At 44.3% G+C, this 4,201-nt stretch overlaps 1 pseudogene; it reads right to left on the bottom strand.

Moving 5' to 3' along the window:
- Positions 1 to 2,210: 2,210 nt before the first annotated feature.
- On the bottom strand, positions 2,211 to 2,945 carry LOC114028738 (annotated as a pseudogene).
- Between the last annotated feature and the right edge of the window lie 1,256 nt (positions 2,946 to 4,201).

Here is a 4,201-nt window from a genome sequence, read left to right as displayed (position 1 = left end):
ATTTGGTCTCAGAGAGGTTTTGTCTGTGTAATTTGCTTGCTTGCTATTGATACAAATGTTTAAGAGAGAGAGAAAAAGAGGGAAAAAAAACACACACCAAGATACCTTAAAGCTGAAAACCTGAACTCTTTTTTGGCAAACTCCTCCTGGAATGACCTTTTTGGTTTGGCTGGTGCTTGCTACAGAGCATTGAGGTTTCCCTTGGTGGAGTCTTTTCTTGGGCTATGTTCAGCTCTCAGTAGGGCAAGCTAATACTTCCTTCCCTCTTCTATGAAGAAAGGGCATTGTTTAGGTAGAAAGATTTACCATCCAAAAGGAAGAAAAGTGATTAGATGCAGCCTAAGGGGAGCTGGGGAATTATCTGGAATGTCTTATAAATGGTTGCTACAACAAGAAAAAAGGTAATTACAAAATGCATACATCATACAATATGCTTTTAAGGACATTATTGCATTGTGCTTACGTTCCTTTAAATGTTGTTCCCAAAAGTGCTCAGCCCTTAGTCCATCTGTGATCTCTAAGGGAAAGCTGCATGGTTTGGTGAAATTGACATGGAGAGTGGAGGCAAGATGGCAGAGTAGAAGCAGTGACTTGCTTGAGCTCTCCTCCAAACCCCTCCAAATACCTGTAAAAAATGACTCTAACAAATTTTAGAGCAGCAGAACCCACAAAAAGACAGAGTGAAACAAATTTCCAGCCCAAGACAACCTGGAAAGTTACAGGAAAGGTCTCTTGTACCACGCTGGGAGAGGAGCACAGTTCAGTTTGGGTGCAGCAAAGACCAGGCCTCAGCAAACCTAGAGCAGGCCTCAGGGGACTGAATCACATGCAGCTGTATTAGTTTCCAGATTTCTCAACCCACAAGTGCCAAAGACAACTTAGAAAGTCAGTAGGAAAGGTCTATCGACCACGGTGAGAGAGGAACTCTGTCCAGCCCCAGTCCTGGTGCAGCCGTGGGGCAGCAGCTACTTCTGGAGCTCTTGGCCTACAGACAGAGGTGGGATCAAGCAGCTGATCAGAGGGAGATTGCAGGGGGTCTCTTTGTTGCAGGGGTCTCTTTGTTGGCACTGAGGCAAGATTCTCTTGCTTTGCCCATGCTTGGATCTGGGTCGCAGTCCTGGGTGGTGGTCCTGGGGAGAGGAGGAGCATTGCTGTGGTGGAGTTTGTGGTGGCATCCCCCTTACAGTTCCAAGGCAGAAAAGAGTGCTTGTGGTCAATCATAGATCAGAGCCCAGGCCAGGAAAAGAATAAACACCTCGCCTTTGATCATACCACCTTAGAAGAGCTGAAAATTTACAAGTCCCTAGAAGTATCTCTGAAAATAGCTGCAAAAAACCCCCAAAGCTTGGGACAGTACATTTTCCACACTGCAAGCAGACCCCTACCTTAACAAAGAGTTTAAAAGTCAAATAATTGGCTGGGATCATGAGCAAATAGTACAAAAGAAGTCAGACTATAGAATCTTTCTTTGGTGACAAAGAAGATCAAAACATACAACCAGAAAAAGGCAACAAAGTCAAAGCTCCTACATCCAAAACCTCCATGAAAAATATGAATCAGTTCCAGGCAATGGAAGAGCTCAAAAAAGCAAGTAAGAGAAGTAGAGGAAAAACTGGGAAGAGAAATGAGAGTGATGCAAGAAATCATGAAAAACAAGTCAACAGCTTGCTAAAGGAGACCCAAAAAAATACTTAAGAAAATAATACCTTAAAAAATAGCCTAACCCAAATGGCAAAAGAGGTCTAAAAAGCCAATAAGGAGAAGAATGCCTCAAAAGGCAGAATTGGCCAAATGGAAAAGGAAGTCCAAAAGCTCACTGAAAAAAATACTTCTTTAAAAATTAGAATGGAGTGGGGCAGCTAGGTGGCACAGTGGATAGAGCACCAGCCCTGCAGTCAGGAGGACCTGAGTTCAAAAACGGCCTCAGACACTGACAACACTCACTAACTGTGTGACTCTGGGCAAGTCACTTAACCCCAATTGCCTCACCAAAAAAAAAAAAAAATTAGAATGGAGCAAATGGAAGCTAGTGCCTTTATGAGAAATCAAGAAATTGTAAAACAAAACCAAAAGAATGAAAAAATAGAAGACAATGTAAAATATCTCAATCGAAAAACAACTGACCTGGAAAATAGATCTAAGAGAGATAGTTTAAAAATTATTGGACCACCTGAAAACCATGATCAAAAAGAGAGTCTAGACATCATCTTTCAAGAAATTATCAAGTAAAACTGCATCCTTTGCATGTAGAGGTGCTGCTCTTTGGTGCATTTCAGTTCATTTTCCAAGTCATCAATTGTCTTTCCCAGCTTGGCTATCAATCTCTCAGCAAACTCAGCATGGGTCTCTGCCTCCTTGAGTTTATCAGTAAGAATCTTTATATGCTCCTCATATTTATCTTCTTTCTGAGAATTCTTTTCTTCAGCAGCATTCAGACACTTCAGGTTCTAGTCCATCAATCTGATCTGTTTATCCATCTCCCAGCAACTGGACTCAGCCAACTGGGCCCGCTCCTCTGTGTGCTCCAAGTCCCTTTCAATGATCACCACCTTGCGGGCCACCTCTTCATACTACCTGTCTGCCTCTTCTGTGACGTGTTTGGCCTCTTTCAGCTGGATTTCTTGCAATGCCATCTTTTCTTCATCCTTCAAGGCCTGATTTTCAATGACCTTCATACTGCTCTCACTCTCATCAGCTGCCTTCACCGCCTCCTCTAGCTTCTGCAGAGTGGTCAGCAGGCACTCCTGAGCATGGTCCAGTTCCTTCTCAACCAGCTGGATCCGACAGTTCAAGGTAGCCATTTTAGCCTCAGCCTGTTAGTGGGCCCACTTCTCCCCCTCCACTTCCCACTGGAGATGCTTGGCCCTCTCCTCAACGTCATCTGCTTGCTACTGCAGAACCTGAATCTTGCACTCCACTGCCTCGATGGTGGTGATACCAGCCATGGTGCCCACTCCATTCCAGCTTTGACCAATTCTGCTTTTTAAGGCATTCCTCTCCTCTTTGGTCTTTTGTGCCTCTTTTGGCCTAGTCTACCTTTTTGAGGTGTTTTTTTCCTCAGTAGTTTTTTGTGTTTCCTTTACCAAGCTGTTGACTTGTTGTTTTCATCTTTTTCTTGCATCACTCTCATTTCTCTTCCCAATGTTTTCTCTACCTCTCTTATTTGGTTTTCAAAATCCTTTTTGAGCTCTTCAATGGCCTGAGTCCAATTCATATTTTTCTTGGAGGCTTTGGATGTAGGAGCTTTGACTTTGTTATCTTCTTCTGAGTGTTTTGATCTTCCTTGTCACCATAGTAACTTTCTACAGTCAGAATTTTTTTCTATTGTTTGCTCATTTCCCCAGCCTCTTACTTGACTTTTAACTCTTTGTTAAAGTAGGGCTCTGCTTCCAGGGTGGAGAGCACACTGTCCCAAACTTCAGGGGTTTTGTGCAGCTATTTTCAGAGATACTTCTAGGGACCTGTAAGGTTTCAGTTCTTCCAAGATGGTATGATCTATGGAAAGATATTTACTATTCTCCAGGCCTATGCTCTGGTTTGTGAATGACCACAAGCATTCTTTTCTGCTTTGGAACTGTGAGGAGGGTCCCTGCTCCAGTGTGGCCACACACTCTGGTGTGCTAATGCTCCTCCTCGCCCTGGGATTGCCACCCAGGACCGTGACCTGGATCCAAGTACGGGCAAAGCAACAGAATCCTGCCTGCAAGCAACAGCGCTAACAAAGAGACGCTTATAATCTCCTTCTGAGCAGCTGTTCAACCCTCTTACCATCTGTAGGCTGAGAGCTCTGGAAGCAGCTGCTGCTGCTGATTCAGTGACTCCCAAGGCCTGCTCCTGGTTTCCTGGGGCTCAGGCTGTGCTGGCGCAACCCTTTCTGGACTGTGCTCCACTCTCATCCGGTGTGACAGACCTTTTCTGCTAACCTTCTAAGTTGTCTTTGGCATCTGTGGGCTGAGAGGTCTGGAAACTACCACTGCTGCCAGTGATTCAGTTGCCCCAAGGCTTGCTCTGGGTTTGCTGGGGCCAGGTCTCTGCCGGCACAACCTGCTCTGGACTGTATTTCTTTCACATCCTGGTGCAACAGACCTTTCCTGCCAATATTCTAAGTTGTCTTGGGCTGGAAAATTGTTTTATTCTGTTTTTTGTGGGTTCTGCTGCTCTAGAATTTGTTTAGAATCATTATTTAAAGTTATTTTGAGGG

Source organism: Vombatus ursinus, unplaced genomic scaffold (genome assembly GCF_900497805.2).
Source record: "Vombatus ursinus unplaced genomic scaffold, bare-nosed wombat genome assembly UNPS02014894.1, whole genome shotgun sequence".
NCBI lineage: Eukaryota > Metazoa > Chordata > Mammalia > Diprotodontia > Vombatidae > Vombatus > Vombatus ursinus.
This window is presented reverse-complemented; position numbering and strand designations above follow the sequence as displayed.